The sequence below is a fragment of the Macaca thibetana genome, chromosome 9, assembly GCF_024542745.1.
Source record: "Macaca thibetana thibetana isolate TM-01 chromosome 9, ASM2454274v1, whole genome shotgun sequence".
Lineage (NCBI taxonomy): Eukaryota > Metazoa > Chordata > Mammalia > Primates > Cercopithecidae > Macaca > Macaca thibetana.
In genome coordinates, this window is record NC_065586.1 from 75717370 (window position 1) to 75744787 (window position 27418).

The following is a 27418-nucleotide window of genomic DNA, read 5'->3' on the forward strand; positions in this document are numbered from 1 at the left end:
CTGGTTTACATTCAAAATTGAACAGACAATATATCACTTTGTTGGGAATCATTTTGCTTAAACTTCATTAAGAGCCTGTAAAGGAAAATGGAACCTCTGTAAACATTCAGGAATAAGGAGCCAGTATTCTTTATTAGTTCTTTACTCATATCATTTAATGAGATTTACAGAACACTTACAGACTACACAATGCACTTAGGCAGGCAATTTTAAAGAAGGATAGTTCGATTTCTGAATCTTACTCTTGTATTTAAAATCATGCAATAAAATGGAGGGAAGGAATTTAAAATATGCATTATTAAGATGATTCCAGTTTTTAGGGTTTTATTTCACTTTCATTTTATTTTTACCATTGTAGCATGGCATCATTGATGAACTGAGCACATAGTATAATGGTGCTGACATGTAGGAGTAATTCCCCAAGGAATTTATACCACCTTAAACCAGAGTACAATAGGTCATTAGCTCTTTGCTGAATCCACTAGAGTGGAATTATTTTTTAGACATGCCAGCACTGTTGGTCTCCATAGTGATTTTTTACGGTGTCCATTCAGTAGTGGGCCAAAACCATAAGCCCTGTGTCTCTATTTACACATCTGGAATTTACCCTTTCAGTTACATTTTTACCATTAGAACTTTAGTGCAAACTACCATGATCTCTCTTGTACATTAGCTTCATTGGCTCTTAACTAGACTGCCTCCACGTGTGCCTCCCTACAAACTGTTGTTTACGCAGTACCTGGAATGTCACTTTCCTGCTTAAAACCAGTAGTGGCTCCTTTCTGTTGCATTTACAATCAAGCCAGATTCCTTACCCTGGCTCCTCCTTGTCTCCCCCATTGCTCTACTATGCTCCAGTCGTATGGTCCTTATTTTGGCCACTTAAGCATGCTAAGTTCATTTCTGCTTTAGGGATTTTGTACTGGAATGTTCTTCCTTGGGCCTTCAGATGGCAGATTGTCATTCCTGTATCAGTCTAAAACGCTGGTTTCTCAGGGAAGTGTTCCCAGACTAACATATCTGAGGTGGCCTTCTAGTCACTTCCTATTACATCTCTGTTCAGCCCTTACGTTTTTGGAATAATTTTTTTGTTGTGTATTTTAAATGTATGTTTGTAAAATTTATACAAAATTGTCTGTCTACCTATGTTTCATTTATTAGTCTGACCCCTACACAATTTCCCTGCAATCTAAGCTCCAAGGGATCAGAGTTTGTGTCTCTCTTGTTCACTACAAAAAAAATCCAGTAACATAGAAGATTCTTCACAAATATTGAATCCATTAATGGATGGTTAAGAACATCAGATATGACATCAGATGGGCCTGCAGTAAATTCTCAGCTCTTCTTCTTACTCGCTGTATGATATTGGGCAAATTGCACAGCCTCACCACAACTGTTTTAATTTTATTAAATAAAGACAATAATTTTGCCTATCTTTATGGTCATTAAGAAAACAAAACCCAACAAATACAGTGTTGAGCCCACTACCACTTCCTCATAAAAAAGAAAAATTTACAGTCAATCACAGTTGTGGTTCTATGATTATTCATCCCACATCTCTCTCTGTTTTAGCAGCCATTGCCCTATAAGGGTGTCTGGATTAGGTTAGCACGATAAAGCTCTAAATAGTCTGTAAGATTATCAGGGATTTTAAAAAATAGACTTTATTTTCTAGAGCAATTTTAGACTCACAGCAGAATTGAGTGGAAAGTATAGAGTATCTGTATACCCTCTATATACATAATCCATGCATAGATAGCCTTTTCTACTATCAACATCCCCCACCAGAGTTGTCCATTTATTTCAGTCAATGAACTTACACTGACACATAGTCGCTCAAAGTTCATAGTTTACATTAGGGTTCACTCTTGGTGTTGTACATTCTAGGGGATTTGGCAAATGTTTAATGGCATGTATCCATTACTATCACATCATACAGAATAGTTTCTGTGCCCTAAAACAATCCTTTGTGCTACTAGGGATTTTAAAATTCAAAAATGTGTTTCTTCATTTTGGGAGCTAAACAGTATTAGCTCAAATTTGGTTTACACAGAAACAAAGAAACTTCTATAAGTAATTGAAGCTGTTAATTAAATACATTAATAAGAAAGCAATAGAGTAAGTAAATGAATAAATCTCATCCATGAATAAGGAGACTTATTCCGACCAGGCTCAATCTGGATATGTGAGAATGTAGAAACATATATCAAAACCTGCTATTTGAATGAAACAGTGGCTAGAAAATTGTCACAGGAGAGGAGACAGTCTACTATGTGAGTGGATATCTTTCTCCAGCATGCTCTGTGCAGTTCCAAAGTGCTGCTCATTCTTTTATTTATTTATTTATTTATTTATTTATTTATTTATTTATTTATTTATTTTTTGAGACAGAGTTTCGGTCTTGTTACCCAGGCTAGAGTGCAATGGCGCAATCTTGGTTCACTGCAACCTCTGCCTCCTAGGTTCAAGCAATTCTCCTGCCACTGCCTTCCAAGTAGCCGGGATTACAGGTGCGCGCCACCGTGCCTGGCTAATTTTGTATTTTCAGTAGAGATGGGGTTTCGTCATTTTGTCCATGCTGTTCTTGACCTCCTGACCTCAGGTGATCCACCTACCTCAGCCTCCCCAAGTGCTGGGATTACAGGTGTGAGCCACTGTGCCAGGACGTTCATTCATTATTATTTTTAAAATTATACTTTAAGTTCTGGTATACATGTGCAGAAAGTGCAGGTTTGTTACATAGGTATACATGTGCCACAGTGGTTTGCTGCACCCATCAACTCATTATCTAGGTTTTAAGCCCCACATGTATTAGGTATTTGTCTTAATGCTCTCCCTCCCCTGGGCCCCCATCCCCCTACAGGCCCCGGTGTGTGATGTTCCCCTCCCTGTGTCCGTGTGTTCTCATTGTTCAACTCTCATGCATGAGAACATGCGATGTTTGGTTTTCTGTTCCTGTGTTAGTTTGCTGAGGATGATGGCTTCCAGCTTCATCCATGTCCCTGCAAAGGACATGAACTCATTCTTTTTTACGGCTGCATAGTATTTCAAGGTGTATATGTGCCACATTTTCTTTATCCAGTCTATCATTGATGGGCATTTGGGTTGGTTCTAAGTCTTTGCTATTGTGAATAGTGCTGCAATAAACATATGTGTGCATGTGTCTTTATAGTAGAATGATTTATAATCCTTTGGGTATATACCCAGTAATGGGATTGCTGGGTCAAATACCAAACTGATATTGGGTATTTCTGGTTCTCGATCCTTGAGGAATTGCCACACTGTCTTCCACAATGGTTGAACTAATGTACACTCCCACTAACAGTGTAAAAGCATTTCTATTTCTCCACATCCTCTCCAGCATCTCTTGTTTCCTGACTTTTTAATGATCGCCATTCTAACTGGCATGAGATGGTATCTCATTGTGGTTTTGATTTGCATAAACTTTTAACAATTATAAAAATAGCTAAATTTTGCATAGAACTCCTGAGAAACTATACAAAACAATTGAATTATTAGAGGAAATATCAGACTGTAAAAATCAAATAAAATTCTGTGACAACTAAGTTGGAGAGAGAAAATTAAATAAATAAGAGAAGACATTAAAAGATATTTTAAATAGAAATACTAGATGCAAACACTTTTAATCCAAGTGGAAAAACATAAGAAAGGAAAATGTGTTTTAATTATGAGTACTGCAACAAGTTTGGATTTGCTTTCAGGCTGCGAGTAACTTTTGCTTCAATATATCCCTTATTGTCAAAAGAGAAATGTTTAGTCAAAAGATAAATGTTCTAAAATTTATCATTTTAAACACCACTAATAAGCTATGGCACAAATTTTGACTAAATGTACTTTGATAGTTTTTTTAATTTTTAAATTTTATTTATTATTATTATACTTTAAGTTCTAGGGTACATGTGCACAACGTGCAGGTTTGTTATGTATGTATACATGTGCCATGTCAGTGTGCTGCACCCATTAACTCATCATTTACATTAGGTATATCTCCTAATGCTATCCCTCCCCTCTCCCTCCTCCACACAATAGGGCGTGGTGTGTGATGTTCCCCTTCCTGTGTCCAAGTGATCTCATTGTTCAGTTCCCATCTATGAGTGAGGACATGCAGTGCTTGGTTTTCTGTTCTTGCGATAGTTTGCTGAGAATGATGGTTTCCAGCTGTGTCCATGTCCCTACAAAGGACACGAACTCATCCTTTTTTATGGCTGCATAGTATTCCATGGTGTATATGTGCCACATTTTCTTAATCCAGTCTGTCACTGATGGACATTTGGGTTGATTCCAAGTCTTTGCTATTCTGAATAGTGCCACAATAAACATACGTGTGCATGTGTCTTTATAGCAGCATGATTTATAATCCTTTGGGTATGTACCCAGTAATGGGATGGCTGGGTCAAATGGTATTTCTAGTTCTAGATCCTTGAGGAATCGCCATACTGTTTTCCACAATGGTTGAACTAGTTTACAGTCCCACCAACAGTGTAAAAGTGTTCCTATTTCTCCACATCCTCTCCAGCACCTGTTGTTTCCTGATTTTTTAATGATTGCCATTCTAACTGGTGTAAGATGGTGTCTCATTGTGGTTTTGATTTGCATTTCTCTGATGGCCAGTGATGATGAGCATTTTTTCATGTGTCTGTTGACTGTATGAATGTCTTCTTTTGAGAAGTGTCTGTTCATATCCTTTGCCCACTTTTTGATGGGGTTGTTTGTTTTTTTCTTGTAAATTTGTTTGAGTTCTTTATAGGTTCTGGATATTAGCCCTTTGTCAGATGAGTAGATTGCAAAAATTTCTCCCATTCTGTAGGTTGCCTGTTCATTCTGATGGTAGTTTCTTTTGCTGTGCAGAAGCTCTTTAGTTTAATTAGATCCGATTTGTCAATTTTGGCTTTTGTTGCCATTGCTTTTGGTGTTTTAGACATGAAGTCCTTGCCCAAGCCTATATCCTGAATGGTATTCCCTAGGTTTTCTTCTAGGGTTTTTATGGTTTTAGGTCTAACATTTAAGTCTCTAATCCATCTTGAATTAATTTTCATATAAGGAGTAACGAAAAGATCCAGTTTCAGCTTTCTACTTATGGCTAGCCAATTTTCCCAGTGCCATTTACTAAATAGGGAATCCTTTCCCCATTTCTTGTTTTTCTCAGGTTTGTCAAAGATCAGATGGCTGTAGATGTGTGGTATTATTTCTGAAGGCTCTGTTCTGTTCCATTGGTCTATATTTCTGTTTTGGTACCAGTACCATGCTGCTTTGGTTACTGTAGCCTTGTAGTATAGTTTGAAGTCAGGTAGTGTGATGCCTCCAGCTTTGTTCTTTTGGCTGAGGATTGTCTTGGCAATGTGGGGTCTTGTTTTGTTCCATATGAACTTTAAAGCAGTTTTTTCCAATTCTATGAAGAAAGTCATTGGCAGCTTAATGGGGATGGCATTGAATCTATAAATTACCTTGGGCAGGATGGCCATTTTCACAATATTGAGTCTTCCTATCCATGAGCATGGTATATTCTTCCATTTGCTTGTGTCCTCTTTTATTTCACTGCCCAGTGGTTTGTAGTTCTCCTTGAAGAGGTCCTTTACATCCCTTGTAAGTTGGATTCCTAGGTATCTTATTCTCTGTGAAGCTATTGTGAATGGGAGTTCATTCATGATTTGGCTGTTTGTCTGTTACTGGTGTATAAGAATGCTTGTGACTTTTGCACATTGATTTTGTATCCTGAGACTTTGCTGAAGTTGCTTATCAGGTTAAGGAGATTTTTGGGCTGAGACAATGGGGTTTTCTAAATATACAATCATGTCATCTGCAAACAGGGACAATTTGACTTCTTCTTTTCTGAACTGAATACCCCTTATTTCTTTCTCTTGCCTGATTGCCCTAGCCAGAACTTCCAACACTATGTTGAATAAGAGTGGTGAGAGGGGGCATCCCTGTCTCGTGCCAGTTTTCAAAGGGAATGCTTCCGGTTTTGCCCATTCAGTATGATATTGGCTGTGGGTTTGTCATAAATAGCTCTTATTATTTTGAGGTACGTTCCATCAATACCGAATTTATTGAGAGTTTTTAGCATGAAGGGCTGTTGAATTTTATCAAAGGCCTTTTCTGCATCTATTGAGATAATCATGTGGTTTTTGTCTTTGGTTCTGTTTATATGCTGGATAACGTTTATTGATTTGCATATGTTGAACCAGCCTTGCATCCCAGGGATGAAGCCCACTTGATCATGGTGGATAAGCTTTTTGATGTGCTGTTGGATTTGGTTTGCTAGTATTTTATTGAGGATTTTTACATCGATGTTCATCAGGGTTATTGGTCTAACATTCTCTTTTTTTTGTAGTATCTCTGTCAGGCTTTGGTATCAGGATGATGTTGGCCTCATAAAATGAGTTAGGGAGGATTCCCTCTTTTTCTATTGATTGGAATAGTTTCAGAAGGAATGGTACCAATTCCTCTTTGTACCTCTGGTAGAATTCGGCTGTGAATCTGTCTGGTCCTGGACATTTTTTGGTTGGTAGGCTATTAATTATTGCCTCAATTTCAGAGCCTGCTATTGATCTATTCAGGGATTCAACTTCTTCCTGCTTTAGTCTTGGAAAAGTGTAAGTGTCCAGGAAATTATCCATTTTTTTCTAGGTTTTCTAGTTTATTTGTGTAGAGGTGTTTATAGCACTCTCTGATGGTAGTTTGTATTTCTGTGGGATTGGTGGTGATATCCCCTTTATCATTTTTTATTGCGTCTATTTGATTCTTCTCTCTTTTCTTCTTTATTAGCCTTGCTAGCAGTCTATCAATTCTGTTGATCTTTTCAAAAAACCAGCTCCTGAATTCACTGATTTTTTTGGAGGATTTTTTGTGTCTCTATCTCCTTCAGTTCTGCTCTGATCTTAGTTATTTCTTGCCTTCTGCTAGCTTTTGAGTGTGTTTGCTCTTGCTTCTCTAGTTCTTTTAATTGTGATGTTAGGGTGTCAATTTTATATCTTTCCAGCTTTCTGTTGTGGGCATTTAGTGCTCTACACACTGCTTTAAATGTGTCCCAGAGATTCTGGTATGTTGTGTCTTTGTTCTCATTGGTTTCAAAGAACATCTTTATTTCTGCCTTCATTTTGTTATGCACCCAGTAATCATTCAGGAGCTGGTTGTTCAGTTTCCAGGTAGTTGAGTGGTTTTGATTGAGTTTCTTAGTCCTGAGTTCTACTTTGATTGCACTGTGGTCTGAGAGACAGTTTGTTATAATTTCTGTTCTTGTACATTTGCTGAGGAGTGCTTTACTTCCAACTATGTGGTCAATTTTGTAATAAGTGTGATGTGGTGCTGAGAAGAATGTAAAATCTGTTGATTTGGGGTGGAGAGTTCTGTAGATGTCTATTAGGTCAGCTTGGTGCAGAGTTGAGTTCAATTCCTGGATATCGTTGTTAACTTTCTGTCTCATTGATCTGTCTAATGTTGACAGTGGGGTTTAAAGTCTCCCATTATTATTGTATGGGAGTCTAAATCTCTTTGTAAGTCTCTAAGGACTTGCTTTATGAATCTGGGTTTTCCTGTATTGGGTGCATATATATTTAGGATAGTTAGCTCTTCCTGATGAATTGATCCCTTTACCATTATGTAATGGCCTTCTTTGTCTCTTTTGATCTTTGATGGTTTAAAGTCTGTTTTATCAGAGACTAGGATTGCAACCCCTGCCTTTTTTTTTTTTTTTTTTTCATTTGCTTGTTAGATTTGGTGTTTTCACATAATCCCATATTTCTTGGAGGCTTTGTTCATTTCTTTTTCCTCTTTTTTCTCTAGATTTCTCTTCTCGCTTCATTTCATTCATTTGATCTTCAATCGCTGATACTGTTTCTCCCAGTTGATCGAGTCGGTTACTGAAGCTTGTGCATTTGTCATGTAGTTCTTGTGTTATGGTTTTCATCTCTGTCAGTTCTTTTAAGGTCTTCTCTGCGTTGATTATTCTAGTTATCCATTCATCCATTCTTTTTCCAAGGTTTTTAGTTTCTTTGTGCTGGTTGCGTAGTTCCTCCTTTAGCTCTGAGTTTGATTGACTGAAGCCTTCTTCTTTCAACTCGTCAAAGTCATTCTCCATCCAGCTTTGTTCTGTTGCTTGTGATGAGCTGCGTTCCTTTGGAGGGGGAGGTGCACTCTTATTTTTGGAATTTGCACCTTTTCTGCCCTGCCTTTTCCCTATCTTTGTGGTTTTATTTGCCTTTGATCTTTGATGATGGTGTCTTACCGATGGGGTTTTGGTGTGGGTGTTCTTTCTGTTTGTAAGTTTTCCTTCTAACAGGATCCTCAGCTGTAGGTCTGTTGGAGTTTGCTTGAGGTCCACTCCAGACCGTGTTTGCCTGGGTATGAGCAGCGGAGGCTGCAGAAGATAGAATATTGCTGAACAGCAAGTGTTGCTATGATTCTTGTTCTGGAAGCTTCATCTCAGGGGTGTACCCCGCCATGTGAGGTGTGAGGTGTTGGTCTGCACCTAGTGGGGGATGTCTCCCAGTTAGGCTACTCAGGGGTCAGGGACCCACCTGAGCATGCAGTCTGTCTGTTCTCAGATCTTACCCTCCATGCTGGGAGATCCACTGCTCTCTTCAAAGCTGTGAGACAGGGACATTTACCTCTGCAGAGGTTTCTGCTGCTTTTTGTTTAGCGATGCCCTCTCCCCAGAGGAGGAGTCTACAGAGGCAAGCTGGCCTCCTTGAGCTGTGGTGGGCTCCACCCAATTTGAGCTTCCCAGAGGCTTTGTTTACCTACTTAAACCTCAGCAATGGCGGGCACCCCTCCCCCAGCCTTGCTGCCACCTTGCAGTTAGATCTCAGACTGCTGTGCTAGCAATGAGGGAGGCTCCGTGGGCATGCGACCCTCTGGGCCAGGTGTGGGATATAATCTCCTAGTGTGCCGTTTGCTAAGACCCTTGGTAAAGCACAGTATTAGGGTGGGAGTTACCCGATTTTCCAGGTGTTGTGTGTCTCAATTTCCTTAGGCTAGGAAAAGGAATTCCCTTCCCCCTTGTGCTTCCCAGGTGAGGTGATGCCTCGCCCTGCTTCAGCTCTTGCTGGTGGGGCTGCACCTGTGGACCAGTGCCAACTGTCTGACATGCCCCAGTGAGATGAACCTGGTACCTCAGTTGAAAATGCAGAAATCGCCTGTCTTCTGTGTCGCTCACGCTGGGAGCTGGAGGCTGGAGCTGTTCCTATTCGGCCATCTTTTTGATAGACATTTTTAGGGGTCAGTATTTAGTCAAAGATCACATATGTTGTTTTAAAGAGTTTTCTCATTGAGTGGTTTGATCATGAAGTTGTTAATCATTTACTAAAAATATATGAAGAAATAAAATTTATTAAGTCATTTAGAATACCATATTATTAAGGTCACTTAGAATACCATGTTATTTTTAGTAGAAACTGATTTCTAGTAATTCCATAAATCATATTAAATTATAATTATACATTATAATCATCATCTACTATTAATTTATAGCTAGTTTAATGTGATATGTGTGATTAGAGCCCTAAACTGAGTTAAAGTTAAGTATGTTATGTGAAATTGCGGTCTTTACAGGTGCTATGGGATAAAAAGCCTGGCCTGGATGTTCTGTGCTACTAACTAAGAAAAAATGATAATGGTTTGGAGTCCAAATACTGTCATTTTTTTCAGGTAAAACAAGGAGAAAACGCCAGTTGATTTCTATTTTAAAGTAAGTAGATGGTGACTGTTTCATGCTGAAAGGGGCTCGCTTAGTTTTAACTAATTATATTAATAAATCCTGTCAGATATATAAGCCTGTCTCACTCTACCTTTTAAGTTTCCTTTAATTCCTATATTAGACAGAATTGGCAACGTTAATGCTGGAGTAAGAAGCACCTCCAAAAATTTTAGAAACTTGACTTATGTTTTTTTGCTCACACTACCTGCCCAACATAGGCCAGCAGGAAGCTCTGCTCATCTCTCAACCAGGCTCAGAGCAACTCCAGTGCAACAAAGCTTCCATGATCATCTTAGCTGGAAGACGGGGTGAGCCTTACACTGGATCTTAGAGCTACTGCCTGGAATTGACACTTCTGTTACCATTTCAAGGAAAATACATAGCTGGGCCTAAGTTCAAAGTGGACAGGGGAATGCAGTTCTGTCATGTGCCTGGAAGGTAGAGAGCCAGAAGTATATGGTGAATAGCACAGCTGCTCACTTTGTGAGGTCTTAGGCCTGGGTCATTGCTGGCATGCCAGGCATGTGTGTCACCGGTAACAAAAGAAAAGAAAATGCCTAAGATTTATGATTTATGATAAACAGTGACCTCACTTTAATATACATCATTATCTTGTGAACAGTGTGGCTTTTAAAATAACGTAAGATGTGTTAGATAAGTCATTAGAGAAGTCATCTGGAGATAGTGACATTATCTTTCTTCATGTTAATAGGCAGAAAAATCTCAATGCCACCAGGACAAGAACAGATTCACAGGCTGTTTCGAAATAGGAGTACACAGCTGAGCACAAGGTAGGCGCTCTAAGACTAATGAAAGAATCAAATCAGGTGTGTGAGTGATTTAACAAGTAGTTGAATTAGAGCCAGCTGCTTAGTCTGAGTTGGGTTAAGTCAGAGGAGGAGGGTTGATATTGGGTAATCAGAACAAAATGAGCTGGAGGACCAGCCACCTGTTTAGTCGGAGTAAGAATGCCTGCAGAGACCTGGACTGGAGTGGACAGAAAGGAGGTAGGTCAGAGGCTGGTCTGGGATACTGGGACAGGCAAGTGTATAGTCAGCTTATTGATATTGAGAGAAGGTAATATCTTAGCCTTTTGAAAATTTACTAGTTTATCAGAGGTAAGAATGTGCCTTTTTAGGTGCTGGAACTCTCCAAATTTGACTCAAAATGCAGAAATACTGCTTTAATGTGAATAAGAAAGTTCCTTGGAAGGTGAATAGGAATTGAATTCTTCAAATTCTTGTGGATGTGCTCACAGGAATGACATATGTTTGGATATCAAAGTTAGATAAAATTGAGAGACTTAGTCAGTTGGGGTGGGATTGAGGGAATACATTTATCTCACAGGAACAACATTTTATTAATGTTTGATTGGAACTATTGAAGTTGATAATGTTTTAAGCGGTGAGTGATAGACTGGATCAAAGTAATTATTACAATGTAAGACATTATGCCATCTACCTTTTCAAACTGAGAGTATTTTCTCCCTCTTGTTTATCTGATTACCTATAACAGTGAATAAGGAATTTCATTTTATATTCATATTATATAGTATTATATAAGAGCACTGAGTAGGTAAGGTAGCTTATTTATTTTTTAGCTATTAATGATTAAACCTGTGTAAAGGCTAATTTTCTCAAACCAGTTGAGAGTTAATTAACTGGCGGCAGAAGGAGAGAGGGTATCAGAACCAATTGGAGAACATTAGCTCTCCCTTAAGAACAATAGCACACCAATTTCACTTTTTAATAGTGACAGAAACAGTACCATTATTGCCCTTTTGCTATTTGTAAAATGGAGGCTTTAAGGCTTTAATTCTTTTTTTTTTTAAATTATACTTTAAGTTCTGGGTTACATGTGCAGAATGTGCAGTTTTTGTTACATAGGTATACACGTGCCTTTTTTTTTTTTTTTTTTTTTTTAAGACAGAGTCTCATTCTGCCGCCCGGGCTGGAGTGCAGTGGTATGATCTCGGCTCACTGCAACCTCCACCTCCTGGGTTCAAGCAATTCTTCTGCCTCAGCTTCCCGAATAGCTGGGACTACAGGCCTATGCCACCACACCCAGCTAACTTCGTATTTTTAGTAGAGATGGGGTTTCACCATGTTGGCCAGGCTGTTCTCAAATTCCTGACCTCAGGTGATCTGCCTGCTTCAGCCTAATTTTTAAGAAATCCTTTAAGTAACTCTTTAAGCACACTGTTTCCCATAAAATAGGAAATGTTGGGTTTCTAAGAAATGTGTCTGTATGATATTACATCTGTGGCTTTCGAAATAAGGATTCTTAATGAGAGTTTCGCATTGTGTAGACTTTTATTTTAAAACTAAACTACCTTAATATGACCACTTGATCTGGTCTTTAACTTATCCCTTCCAAAATTTTTAATAAATACTAATGCACTTTTTTTTTTAAATTAAGTTTTCCACGTCTTTACAGAACACAGGTTCTTTGGTCTGCATTATTAATAAACTTCTTTATGTTCAGAAATGGGTAGAAAACGTTAGATTTTGCTCCATATCATGTTTCTAATAACATTACAACTTGACGTAAATCTTTGTTTAGAACTGTATTACGTCAAGTTGGAATGTTTCAAAATCAATATAATCACAAAGGTATATCACTAATGAACTTTCACTGTGATGTCTGTACATTCTTGAAAAGAAGACTTTAATATTTTGATACATTAAGTATTTTGTACATCATAATTTTATTTATGTATCCTATTCATTTGAGGTATACATGTCATGATATTTTTATATAATATTATATTCCCTTAGGTATGTTAAGTAGCTTAAAGTTTTATGGTAATATTTAAACACACATTTAATTGTGTTATTTTATTATCATACATGGAACATAAATAATTTTAATAGTTGTTTAAACATTCAATAAAATGCAACAAACATCCACATCTATAATTAAGAGGTTTTGGGAAACCAGTAGTATGTAGAATTATTTACACTTGTGCTATCAATTATGAACCCCTCTGATTTAGCTCTGAACACTGGAGCCAGCAGATGATGGCATGACCCAGAGAGCCTGCGGCAGGCCCATTTACCTCCTCCATGTAGACAAATGATTAAAGGCTTCATCAGTCTTTTAAGGAGCTGCAGAGAAAAGTTTCAAAATCATGGTCATTCATGCATAAAGAAACAGAATATTTTCAGCATATATTTCAATTTTGCACAGAATATTAATGTGACAATAAAGAAGAGATTTAAATTGCAGTAAAATGAAGTTATTTCTGGTATTTTTAAATTGAAGTTCATGGTGGCTGTAGGGTTTTTACATTTTTTTCATGGTTATGACTAGTATTGTCTCATCACTTGGAACAGAAATTTGGTGTATGGGAAAAGCATATGGGGAAGGTAGTACGGTAATGAATTTGAAGGAGATAGGAACAGATGTTAAGTAGAGATTTCCCCTAGAGTTCCATTATATATGATAGTTCCTGTTGTCCCAATCTGTCTACTTCACATAATTTATCTTCACATTTATTTGGAAATCAGCCTCATGGCACCCCTTCCAGGAAGCCTTCCATGACCTTCAGGAATGGGTTAGGGGGTTTGTAATTATATAAAACCATAAATATTTTATTTTTCCTCTATCCTCCATACCTCATCACACTCAAAGTATTATAATTGCTTGCTTTCTAGATGTATACTTCCTTAGGCAAAAATTGTATCCTATTCACCAGTGATAAATCTATAGCTATTGTATAATAATTGTTCAATGAATGAATGCTTCTCATTCAGCCTGGGAGACTGACTGGACTGTGTGTACTGGGTTGCAGTATGTTTGGTTTTAAGTAGGGGTAGCATTGGGGAAAAAGACAATGTGTTTGAGGATTCAAAGATAGGACGTTTGAAAAGGAATTCTTCCTATTGGTGCTTTTGTATTTAGAGTGGCAGAAAGTATTTTCGACAAGAAATCAGAATTTCTGAGTTCTGATTCTTAGTGGCATCTGCACCTGTTTAATGTTGGACAAGCCTGCTAACTTCTCTGGTCATCAGTTTCTGCACTTGTAAAAAGAAGGATCTTGACTATTTCCGGGGTTTCTTTGAGCACCTATATATAGATTATTATTATATCAAAAGGAAATTGATATCAATGACAGGACTGGCTTCTAATCTGAGTGAGCCTCCTCTTGAATTGAGAGTGGGTATTGCCTCATTTTGTCAAATGTCAGTTAAAAAAAACCTTGAAGCAGAAAACATTGAAGACCTTCCTGATTTGTGGCCTAAGGAATGTTTCTCATTCCTTATTATTTTCAGAGATTCTGAAGTGGAAATTATGATTGGGTTGCTCCTGAAGCAAAGATCTAAAGACTTCAGGAAGGGGAAGTTCCAATATAAACTGATTTCAGACTTAGCAGAAATGGGGTTATCATTTACTGTAGATGAACTACACTGGATAAGGAGAAGGTGAATTAGGCATAATGCTACTGTAACAGAGAGATCAGATAATATAATAAGTTAAAGAACAAATACATGATTTTCTTTCTTTCACATTTGTCCAAGATTGGTATCTTCCACCCAGTCATTCAGGGACTCGGGTTATTTTCAAGTCATTGCTCTATTCTAGGGTCTGTTGTGATCTGTTCGGTTAAAGCTGGGTTGCTGCAAATTCATGGTTTCAGTAGAGACATGGAGGGGAGATTCTTGGGGGAGAAATGAATGCAGAGAAACACATGTGCAGTGTTTTAAGGTTTAAGTGTGAAAATAACATATATCCTTCTGGATATGGTTCATACTTAGAAGCAAGGGGAATTGGGAAATGTAATCTCAGCTATGTTTTCAGGAAAAAGGGTAGAATAGATTTTGATGGATAGCTTGCAATCTCTACTGATTTTATGACTTTTAGTAGAAAAAGTGGTCAAATGCATTCAGAATGCAATTTAAATCATCATTGTGCACTTTTGACTCATTATGTTATAAATACTTATAGTTCAATAACTAAATATATTTATAGAACATCCATACAGTAGAATGCTATGTAGTCCTTAAAATACTTTTGTAAAAGAGTTGCTAATGGAATGGAAATCAGTACATGGTATGTAGTTGACTTTAGCAAGTCATGGAAAAAGTTAAGAAATAATGAGTTTTTGTAAAAAATATCATTTGGATAAGTATAGCAAAGAGATGAGAGAGACAAAGTTTAAAATGTTACTGTTTGTTGTCTTCAGTGGTAGAATATAATTGATATTTTGTTTCTGTGTTTTTCTATTTATATATCCATATTTAAAAATGTTTCTCCATTAGACATGTATTTAGGAAATAAGCAAAAATCAATAAACATTTATATTAACAAATGAGATGTTTATAATGATCCAGAACAAGTGAAATTTATCTACACTCAACTTCAGCTACTGATTCTAGTAGAATTAGTAATCTCTTTGGTCAGAAGCAGCCAGATAGACTTGCGGTCTCCCAAAGAAAATATGCCAGAAAACTTGGCATATAGAAATAAATGGTAATTGTACCTTATGGTCCTCTTGAGCTGTTCTAATAGTAAAGCAAATGCATATTGTAGTGCATTTGCACAAAGTCTTATGAGAAAGCCCATAAAAGGACATAAATGTCTTGCTTCCCATAATCAGAAAAGCAAAATGTCTGAAATGAATGCACCTTTTAAAAGATATAACTCCCTACTTTAATCCTAATGACTCAGTTGGTTAAAAAATTTAACCAACTATTATTTATTTGCCCTGAGTTTGGGTTCCAGATTACTTTTGATCACAACCAAATTAAATAAGAAAACAAACTTTTAATCACAAGCAATGTTGTCTGCCCCTGATAATGGGATATATATGCACTTTTCAAGGCCATTTTTCTACATGATTATGATAAGTAGTCATTGTAAGTCTTATTTATCATTTTTCAATTAATCAGGGTGAGTTCATTTTCCTTTATACCTAAAGTAAAAAGAGATTTTTTTTTTAAGAAAAATAAGAAACCTTGACATTACTATCAGTATTCTCTTTCTTCATTGTTAAGTGGTAATATATGTCCATTAGGAGTGTACATAGAAATATGTGATCTATGTCCATAGAAGTACACATGGAAATATGTCAATTTACATGTAAAATAATCGGATTGGCAGTCCAGTTACTTGCTGGCCCTTCTCTCCTCTCATTAAAAGAAACTGTCCTCTAAGCTGTGGCTATCACCAGGTTGGTTGTGCATTTGTTCTTGCTTGTGTAGTCCCTGGAATGCTCTTCCAGTGCATTGTTGGGCTTTGGCCATGGTTCACCTCCAGTGGCTCAGGGCCATTATTCCCTAGGCAATTGCCTGTTCTTTGACAGAGCCAAGAGATGGGGTGTGCCAGCCTTTCCTGTATTTTTGCTTCCTGATTCCTTTAGTCTCACAGGATTTTGGGATGCCCTGAATTTTACCTTTAGTCTTGTGTCAGTATTTGGCCAAACCTGCTACTTGGCATTACCTTGTGGCTTAGCTTTTGGGAAGCTGAATGTAAGTGCATATGGACTTTAACGTCATGCAAATGTTATTGATGACACAGAACGCCTGGTGTGGGCTATGAATAATTTAGGAAGCCTCTCCCATTTATTCACACATTTCAGTCATGTGTTCAGAAAGCAGGTATAGTACGGAACATACTTCAGAATTATAGGTCAAATTTGAGAGCCTTTTATCATCATTCCTCAGCCATAGACAAACTGCACAATTTGCAAGAAATTTTGGCACTGCCTTATCATGTTCAAATAACTTGGAATAACAGAAATTACATGAAAAAAACAAAAAACAAAAAACAAAACCCTGCCCAAGACAAATAACTTTAATACTGTTCTTTGTAATTAATCTTATCTGTATAGCTATGAGTGAATTTGCTTACCAAAATCAAAATAGACTTATGAACTACTAATATTGGTCCTATAGAGAATACTTCATCTTATCAGAGCTTGTTGATCTTTCTTGTGAGGGCAGATATTTGTTGGGTGGGGCTTGCTTGATTTTTCTACCATTCTATTCCAGGAAAAATAATAACACGAGTATGTGTGCAGTGAAAGCTGAGTTGCAGGTGGAAATTTGGAGACTATTTTATGTATCTTAAAACTCAAGCTTATAGCTTCCTTGCCACTTTTTGTTTTTTGAGACAGGACCTCACTGTGTCAGCCAGGCTGGAATGCAGTAGTGTGATCCTAGCTCATTGCTGCCTTGAGCTCCCGGGCTCAAGTGATCCTCCCATCTCAGCCTCTCGAACAGCTAGGACTACAAGCATCTACCACCATGCCTGGCTAGTTATTTTTTTAAAAATATTTTTGTTTTTTGTAGGGATGGGAGTCTCACCATGTTGCCCAGGCTGGTCTCAAACCCATGGCTTCAAGTGCCTCCTGCCTCAGCTTCCCAGAGTGCTGGGATTATAGGTGTAAGCGACCATATCTGACTCATTACCACATTTTTTTTTTGTTTGAGGTTTAAGCACAATTTGTACACAACTGATTATGTGAAACAGCAAGGGCCTGTAAATATATTAGAAGTAAAAATAAGTAAAAGGCCATAATGTTGCTTCTGAAAATAGTATCTTCTGCAAGCAGTGCACAGAGGTTGAGTTTGTGAACTGCATCAGTAAAATTGTAATTGTCTTAGTCAGGGCTCTCCAGAGAAACCAAAGCTCCAGCTGAAGTCTGAGGGCCTGAGAACCAGCAGAACCAGTGGGGTAGTTCTCATCTCAGGGCTGGCAGGCCTGAGACCCAGGAAAAGCTGATGCTTCAGGTAAATCTCAAAGGCAAGAAAAAAGTTGATGCCTTAGTTCAAAGACCGTCAGACAAGAGAAATTCTCTCTTTTTCAAGAGAGGGTCAATTTTTTTTTTTGCACTGGCTGTTTCTTCTACCCAGAACTGTCTTCTCCCTGATATCAGTGTAGCTCATTCTCTATTAGTGGATGATTAATATATTTCTCCACATTAAGGAGGGCGATCTTTATTACTCAAAGTACCAAATTAAATGTTAAGCTCATATAAGAATATGAGAATATAAGACTACCCTCACAGAAATACCTTGAATGATGGTTGACCAAATGTCTGGGTATCTTTTAGCCTAGTCAACTTTTTTTTGTTGGTTTGTTTGTTTTTGGAGACCAGGCCTGGCTCTGTTGCTCTGGCTGGAGTGCAGTAGTGCAGTCTTGGCTCGCTGCATCCTCAACTTCCGGTGCTCAAATGAATGTCCTGCTTCAACCTCCCAAGTAGCTGAGACTGCAGAGATATGCCACCATGCAAGGCTAATTTTTCCTTTTTTTTTTTTTTTTTTTTTTTACAGATGGGGTCTCACTATGTCGCCCCAGCTTGTTTTGAACTCCTGGACTCAACTGATCCTATTGCCTTGGCTTCCCAAAGTGCTGGGATTACAGGCATGAGCCGCTGAGCCTGGCCTTTAACCTCAGTCAACTAATCACATAAAATTCATTATCACAATCATCAGCATTTGGCTTAGGAGTTGAAGAGACTTTGACTGGTTACTACTAGAGGACATAAATACTGTAAGACCTTGGTGGCAACATCAGTCATAGGAAACAAAAGAAACAAAACTGATCAAAATATACTTGATGTCTTCCATTGACCTGGGTTGGAAGTGAACTTCAAAGCAGTGTTGAAAATGTGCCGTTTGGGAGCGGTGGCTGCAATTAGCTAGTTACAATTCAGAAGCATTTTTTCTTTTCCTTTAATGGCAAACTTATAAAATTTAACTATTATTTTTAAAAGTAGTTGATTTTACTGTAATGTTATCGTACTGAAAATAGTTAAATACTATTATTTCACAGATTTTGGACTTAAGATATATTATTATCTCAGAAAATTTTATTCTGTGAAGGCGATATTTAGCTTCAGTGTTATTTAAATTTTGATTTAAATACTCTGCCATTTAGCCTTTGACTAAAATGTATTTTTGCTGTACTTATATATGTTTCTCTCCCCCTGAAGATCAGGGCAATTTCAGAAGGGCATTATCTTGTAAGCATTTCCTGTTAAAATCTCAGCAAACTTGGTCTTTCCTTTGGACCCAGGAAGACAGTCCCCAGGGTTGCCTTCTTGCCACAATTATGTCACTAATATTTACACAATCATTTTTGGGCCACATTGCAAATAAGCATAATAGGAAGAAAAGTGAGAAGTTATCCTATTCCCAGAAGATCTGATGGTCCTTAGGGAGGGTTACAGCTAGAAAATTTCTTTTTAGAGGTGGATAGGGACAGCCTGGGGAGGGGGAGTGGGCACTGTGTGGACAGAAAAGGCCTCACTTTCATTTTCAAGGTGGGTGTTTTTTTTTTTTTTTTGAGACAGGGTCTCACTCTGTCACCCATGCAGGAGTGCAGTAGTGTGATCATAACCCACTGCAGCTTTGAGCCCCTGAGCTCAAGCGATCCTCCCACCTCAGCCTCCTAAGTAGCTGAGACTATAGCTACACACATCACTACTCCCAGCTAATTTTTAAATTTTTTTGTAGAGACAGGGTCTCACTTTGTTGCTCAGGCTAGTCTTGAATTCCTGGCCTCAACTGATCCTCCCTTCTCAGCCTCCCAAAGTACTAGGATTGCAGGTGTGAGCCACTGTACCCAGCTCATGGTGGCATTTTTAGCCAAAATAGTAGTAGGTTAGGGAATGAGCTACAGTGGTATCAGGGAGAAGAGAGTTCTGGGTAGAAGAATGAGCCAGTGCAAAAGCCTTAAGAATACCTGGATTGTTCCACAAACAGCAAAGAGGCCAGTGTAAGGCATGAGGCCCTAGAGAGGCATGAGCGTTGCAAGGGGGAGAGTAGGAGGAAAAAAAAAGCCAGGGAAGCCATGGGGCCCAGGACTCCATTCACTATATAGCAACATGGACCACTAAGTGAGCTTCAGCTTTTAATAAGGAGGATGGTGAACCCATCCAGGATTTGGGACTGATTTGTGGCATGATCTGACTTTCCTTTGGAGCATATATGTGTAAGAATAAATTTGATTCCACTATAAAACAACAGATTCTAAGGAAATGTTTTAGAATTTATTTGACATAGTACCTAGAGTTAGGCAAGCTACATAGTGTGAGGGAAGACTGTTCTCTAACGCCAGCCACAAATTCAGGTTTCCCCAGGGATATCTTTATGTCTGGCCATCTGGCTACAAATTTGGGGATTCTTATAATCCACCTCAGGTTTGATAACTCACTAGAATGACTCAATTCCGGAAAGTGCTATACTTAAAGATTACGGTTTTATTACAACAAAACGATACAAGTTAGAACCATCAAAAATAAAGAAGCACAGAGCCAATTCTGGGAGGTTTCCAAATGCAAATCTTCTGTTGTCCTCAGGGATATGTTATCCTCCCAGCTTTGAAGTGTGACAATGCTTAAAGGGTATTGCTAAACCAGGGAAGCTCCCCTTAGCTTTGGTGCCCAGAGTGTTTATTGAGGCTGCATTGAATCATGATGTTGATTGACTCATTGGCCACATGGTTGGATTCAATCTTCAGTTCCCCTCTTTTCCCCCTTCCAGAAGTCAGGCTGATATCACACTGCTGAAAGCCTAATCTGTTAATCACATGACTGGTCTTTCTAGCATGACCAGTTCCCATCTTTAGTCATATTGTTAGCATAAACTATCAGGAATAGTATGAGGGACCCAACATAAATAACAATGACAGTACAATCACTCAGGACATTTCAAAGGTTTACAGTTTACCTCCCAGGAACTGGGGACAAAGGTCAGCCATATTCTTATTGCACATATAGATCAAATATGGATTATATAGAGATACTCTGATAGAATTGATAATCGTGTATATGTTTTCACTCTCATTCATGTCAATTCAATATGTACCTTACTTTCCACTGATTCTTTGTACTTAGAAATGCTATTTTTATCCCTCTTCCCATTCGTAAAATGAGCAGATATTTTGTGATCCTTAACTTGTTTAGAACAACGGCGTTCTTTTTTTTTATCAGTAGCTTTAATTTGTACATATTTTTATATTTTTCTTTTATGAACTATTTTTCATAGATATTCCTTCACATATGCTTCCATCTTTTTTCTCTTATTCTCTGGTTTAAAATTCGAGGTATGAAACTGTGAGTGGGTAAGTTGTATAATCATAATTCTGTCTTTTTGCTGATGAACATTTCTGTGGTCTTAAAGTATTGCTCTCTTGCAAGTTTAGTATGTTTCTTCTTCACATGATCATTTAAATTCAGATTGGAAAGTTTACTCAATAAGGTTCCTACTCTACTTTGGGATTTTGAATAGATAGTTCTGCTGAAACATAATCAGTTAAATCAGTTTTAATTGGACAATGCTACTCATATTTCTCACAAGTCTGATGCTGCTGGCCACCTAGTGCAGAAATCTTTGAGAACGATACAGTGCTTTTGAATTTCTATACATGCCAAATGTAGAAAGCCAGAAATATTTAAGTTTTGGCTTCCCTCTTTTGTCATAGAACCCCCTTTCTAAGGTCAAATACCCATTTCAAGAGCTTTGAAAGGGACTTGAAAGATTTAAATGGTGTTGCGACAGGGAAAAGACTAGCCCAGTCTGAGTCAACAGCTGTGTTCTGTGTTCTAGGAGTCTCTCTCAACCAGAGTTACATTTGTCTTATTTTATTGTTTTCTGATACAAAGCCTTAGTCTTGGGTTTGGTTCATCAGTGACCGGAAATCTGATGATGGAGAAGGTACACAGGTTCTTAGCCACCTGCCAGGCAGATGATGCTAAGAACCAGGTGGCTGCCATTGCTGTAAGGCCTGATTTATGTTTTAAAAGAATCAGTCTGGCTGTTGTAACAAGAATAGACTCAGGAGACCTGGAAGAAGCCAGTTATAAGCTTTTTGCAGTATTCCAGCATGAGATTGTGGTAGTTTGCAACAAAGATATCTCAGTGAAGATATTTAGAATTGCTCAGATTCTGGCTGAATCTTGAAGGAAGAGCCAACAATATTTGCTGAGAATTTGGATATAAGGTATGAGAGAGAGGGAGGAGTCAAATGATGACTCTAGATGTATTGGTTATCTATCACTGAGTAATGAAGTATTTCAAAACTTAGAGGCTTAAAACATTACCATGGATTTCTCATAGTTTCAATGAGTGTTGCTGGGTGTTGTTTTAATGGGTTCTCTGGTTCTGGGTCTTTCTTAAGACTGCAATCATATCATGGGTCAATTGGGAAGGATCTGCTTCCTGGCTCACTTTCCTGACTATTTGTCAGATTCAGTTCCTCCCAAGCTGTTGGCCAGAGATGACTCTTGGTGTCTCACTATGTAGGCCTCTCCATAAATCATCTCACAGTGTGGCAGCTTGCTTCATTAGAGTCAACAAGTAAAAGGGTCACAGAGTGTCAACAAGAGAGAGGCTGCTAACAAGATGGAAGTCACAATCTTTTGTAAACTAGTCATGGAAATGGCATCCAATCACTTTTGCTGTATTCTATTTAATAGAAGCAAGTCACTAGGTCCGGCTCACATTCAAGGGGAGGGGCATACCCAAAGGCATGAATGCCAGGAAAAATAATCATTGGAAGTCACATCAGAATACCTTAATTTTAGCCTGTATCCACCATGCCAGAGTTTTAGCCTCCATAACTGGACTGTTAGAGATCATCTTTACTGAGATGAGGAAGACTGCATTGGGAGCAGCTTTGTGAGGGGTTGGGTAAATTAGAATTTTTTATTTTTGATATGTTAAATTTGACATGGCTAGTAAGCATCCATGTTGGCTATATGTCTGACTTTAAAGGGTGCTATTCAGGCCGGAGATAAATAAACAGGAATCTTCTTGCATCTTGATTCATTATCACACACCAGTGACAGTGTGAGCACACATGGTAGCATATGTTTTACATAAATCAGTATCATGGTGGTTAGCAGCAGAAGTCCCAAAGCACCACTGCATGGGTTCAAATTTCTGCTCTACCATTTACTGTCTGTTTGATCATGAATAAGTTAATTATTTTTGTACCTCAGTTGCTCATCCATAAATTGGGATAATAACAATAACTAAAACATAGAGCTATAATGAGTTGAATGAATAAAAATGTATGAAATGACCGTAGCTTTGCTTATAGTCAGTTTAGTATATTTTTATTATTATTGTTGCTTTTTTTTTAAAAAAAGTATCACCTTTTAAACAGCATGCAATTGGAGAATGTTGTTGCCATCTGGCAGCTTTGGGCAGCTAAAAATATACCAGTGTTCCATAAAATGCCTTATTCATCATATGTGTCTACATGTGATCTCTGGCTATTATTTGACTTGAAAATAATAAGAGCTATTTACATAAATGAAGCTATTATATCATGAAAATAAACAATTTGAAGTTTTTAAAAGGTGTTTCAAATACATTTAATGCATCTATTTAAAAATAGAATTTATTCCACCATTCAGCAAACTTGTTTTATTGTCTCCTATAGCTACATTCTGAGAATATTTATTGTGAAAGACTATAATATTCCTGAACACTTGTGTCATCTGCTCCTTTCATATAGTGGGTCAAAGATTAAATTAGGATCTTCCAGGTATCAGAGTTTAGAAAAGTGTTGGGAGTAAAAAGGAAAAGTTGTTAATCATTTTTTTTCTTGATTCCTTCTAAGAGAAGAGTGAGTCATAGGACATTGGTGGTGGGTGAGAATGACATGACTCTGAAAGCTCTCAGTTTTTTTTTTTTTTTTTTTTTTTTTTTTACACAATTGGATGAGTGGTGAAAGACCTGCTTCTTTTTCTTCTCCCTAACTAAGACTCAGAGAAAGCTGAAACATGTGAGAATCTGCAGCCGCATTCGAATCTTAGTCTGAGGAATGAGGACTCTGAGGATGTGTGTCTGGGGCTATTCTGTGTGAGAGAGGAGCTAAGAGTGCTGGTGTTTGGTCCTACTCCCATTACTTCAACAATAAATTCTGTTTTCACACGTTTTGTACATTTGGCATCTGTGTCAATTTTGTTTAAAACATTTTCTTGGGCTGAAAATATTTAAAAATTATTACTTAAAAAGAAGCCTCTTTGTAAATATCTTACACCTATGATTTCTGTACTTTAAACATTGATTAAAACATAAATGTGCCTGGGAAGGTTAAGGGGACTGGGCAAGGGGGAAGTGACACACCAAAAAGTCTTTGCTGAGGTGTTTCAGCCCAGTCAGATTGCTTTCCTAAACCCCTATTTATGATCCACATGAGAAGTGGGGAGCTTTGTGGAAAAGAGAAAAAGTGATGTAACCACGGAGCATGTGACTTTAGCGGTTAGGCAAGCCCAAGGGGACTCGCACTGAGAAAAATTTCAAAAGCCAAAGGGCAGTGTGAAGGCATTACATTTTTGTGGTGTAACAGAGGGATTACAAGAAGATAGATGTTAGCACAGAGGTGAAAAAGAATAAACTCTTAAATTTTTTAAAATCGGACTTCGTGTTGGCCGTTTTCCTAGTTTTTGTATGTCGGGAATGATATAGCCCCATATAAGAAAACCAAGGCCACATCTTAGGACTGGACCCAGGACTAGCTGGTAGGGTAACAGCAGAGTGTATATTTGCTATATATTATGTACCTGGGCTCATATGCAAATTAAAGGAAATTTTTTACAGGTCTTTGCTTTTTTGAAAATTTGTTTTTATAAATTGACACATTATAATTGTACACATTAATATTTGTAGAGTACTATTTGGTGTTTCAGTGTCTATCTATGATGTATAATGATTGAATCAGGGTAGTTACTGGATCCATTGCCTCATGCATTTGTCATTTCTTCGTGGTGAGAACATCCAAAGGCCTCTCTTCTAGCTATTTTGTAATATATGATATTTTACTATTATATACATTTTATGTGCAATAGACCACCAGAAGTTATTGCTCCTATCTAATTGTAATTTTGTACCCAGTGACAACCTCTCCCCATCCTCCTCTTCCCTCCTTAGTCTCTCGTAACCACTGTTCTACTTTCTGCTTATATGATACCAACTTTCTTTTTCTTTTCTTTTTTTTGAGACATGGTCTCGCTCTGTCACCCAGGCTGGAGTGCAGTGGCACGATCACAGTTCACTGCAGTCTCAAACCTCCCAGGCTCAAGTATTCCTCTTGCCTTAGCCTCCCAAAGTAGCAGGGACTACAGGTGCAAGCCACCATGCCTGACTAATTTTTTTTTTCCTCTTAAGATTCCACATATGAATGAGGTCATGTGGTATTTGTCTTTCTCTGTCGGGCTTGTTTCACCTAACCTGATGTCCTTCAAGTTCATCCATGTTGTCACAAATAACAGGATTTCATTCTTACTTAATTTTTTCTTTCATCCATAGGACTCTGCTTGATAGGAATTTCATTCTTTTTATGGCTGAATAGTATTCCATTATGTGTATATGCCACATTTTTTTTTTTGAATTTAAATTTTATTTTAAGTTCTGGGATACATGTGCAGAGTGTGCAGGTTTGTTACATAGGTAAACATGCCCCATGGTGGTTTGCTGCACCTACTACCCTGTCACTTAACATATTAAGCCCTTATGTATCAGCTACTTGTCCTGATGTTTTCCCTCCCCTCCCCACACCAACAGGCCCCACTGTGTGTTTCATTCCCCTCCCTGTGTCCATGTTTTCTCATTGTTCAGCTCCCACTTATGAGTGAGAACATGCAGTGTTTGTTTTTCTGTTTCTGTGTTAGTTTGCTGAGGATGATGGCTTTCAGCTTCATCCATGTCCCTGCTAAGGACATGACCTCATTCCTTTTTATGGCTGCATAATATTCCATGGAGTATATGTACCACATTTTCTTTATCCAGTCTATTGTTGATGGACATTCGTGTTAATCCCATGTCTCATGTCTTTGTTATTGTGAATAGTGCTATAATAAATATACATGTGCATGAGTCTTTATAATAGAATGATTTATATTCCTTTGGGTATATACCCAGTAATTGGATTGCTGGATCAAACGGTATTTCTGGTTCTAGATACCGGAAAAATTGCCACTGTCTTCCACAATGACTAAACTAATTTACATTCTCATCAACAGAGTAAAATCATTCCTATTTCTCTGCAGCCTCGCCAGCATCTGTTGTTTCTTGACTTTTAAGTAATCGCTATTCTGACTGGAGTAAGTTGGTATCTCACTGTGATTTTGATTTCCATTTCTCTAATGATGAGTAATGTTGAGCTTTTTTTCATATGTTTGTTGGCCACATAAATGTCTTCTTTTGAGAAGTGTCTGTTTATGTCCTTTTCTCACTTTTTAATGGGGTTTTGTTTTTTTCTTGTAAATTTGTTTAAGTTCCTTGTAAATTCTGGATATTAGACCTTTTGTCAGATGGGTAGATTGCAAAAGTTTTCTCCCATTTTGTAGGTTGTCCATTTGCTCTGATGACAGTTTCTTTTGCTTTACCACATTTAAAAAAATTTAGTCATCTGTTGATGTACACTTAGGTTGATTCATATCTTGGCTATTATCAATAGTGCTGCAATAAATATGGGAATGCAAATATCTTCTTGACATACTGATATCACTTCCTTTGGGTGTATACGCTGTAGCGGGATTGCTGGATCATATGGTAGTTCTATTTTTAATTTTTTTGAGCCACACTGCTTTCTGTAATGGCTGTGCTAGTTTACAATTCCATTTACAGTGTGTGCGTTCCTTTTCTCCATATCCTTGCCAACACTTGTTATATTTTGTTTTTTGGATAATAGCCATTGTAACTTGAGTGATGTGGTATCTCATCTCATTGTCCTGATGATTGGTGATGCTGAGCACATTTTCAAATAGCAGTCGGCTATTTATAGGTCTATTTTTGAGAACTGTCTATTAAGATCTTTTGCCCATTTTTAAATTGAGCTACTTATTTTTTTGATGTTAGGTTTCTTATATATTCTAGATATTAACCCGTTGTCAGATGTATACCTTGTAATTTTTTTTTTTCCATTCTGTAGGTTGTCTCTTCACTGTGTTAATAATTTCCTTTGTGGTGCAAAAGCTTTTTAGTTTTATGTAATCCCAATTGTCTACTTTTGCTTTTGTTGTCTCTGTCTTTAAGGTCTCATTTTAAAAAATTCTTGCCCAGTCCAATGTTGTTTTCTGTTTTTTTTTTTTTTTAGTAGTTTTATAGTTTCAAGTTTTAGATTTAAATATTTAACCCATTTTGAGTAGATTTTTGTGTATGATGAGAGGTAGATAGGGGTCTAGTATTTTGTATGTGGATATCTAATTTTTTTGTATGTGGATATCTAATTTTTTCAGCTCCACTTATGGAAGACATTGTATTTTTTCCCAGTGTGTGTTCTTGGCACATTTGTTGAAAATCAGTTGCCTGTAGGTGTGTGAATTTATTTCTGAGCTCTCTATTCTGTTCCCTTGCTCTGTGTGTCTGTTTTTATGCTAGTACTATGCTGCTTTGGTTACTGTAGCTTTGTAGTGTATTTTGAAGTCAGGCAGTGTGATGTTTCCAGCTTTGTTATTTTTGTTCAGTATTTTTTTGGCTATTCAGGATATTTGTTGCATCATTTGAATTTTAGGATTGTTTTTTCTATTTCTGTGAAGAATGTCATTGATATATCCATAGAAATTGCATTGAATCTGTAGATTGTTTTGGGTAGAATGGTCATTTTAACAAGATTCATTCTTTCAATCCATGAACATGGAATGTCTCTTCATTTATTTGTATCCTCTTTAATTGTTTTATCAAAGTTTTATAGTTTTCAGCATGGAGATCTTTTACCTCCTTGGTTAAGTTTATTCCTAGGTAT

General features: G+C 37.5%; 1 protein-coding gene and 1 long non-coding RNA gene across 5 annotated transcripts in view; one reads left to right on the plus strand and one right to left on the minus strand.

The window, feature by feature from the left end:
* Positions 1–27418, minus strand: part of CISD1 (CDGSH iron sulfur domain 1) — a 1082448-nt gene that overhangs the window by 296074 nt on the left and 758956 nt on the right. The window lies entirely within an intron of this gene.
* The window catches only part of LOC126962179 (uncharacterized), a 49778-nt gene that overhangs the window by 17377 nt on the left and 4983 nt on the right, over positions 1–27418 (plus strand). Inside the window, exons 1-4 of one of the 2 annotated variants that reach the window (XR_007728607.1) lie at positions 8820–9237; positions 9667–9706; positions 9934–10023; positions 10428–10506. This is a non-coding gene — a long non-coding RNA (uncharacterized LOC126962179). Of the gene's footprint in view, positions 1–8819; positions 9238–9666; positions 9707–9933; positions 10024–10427; positions 10507–27418 lie in introns of those variants that run through there. The other variant, XR_007728608.1, reaches the window with a different exon arrangement.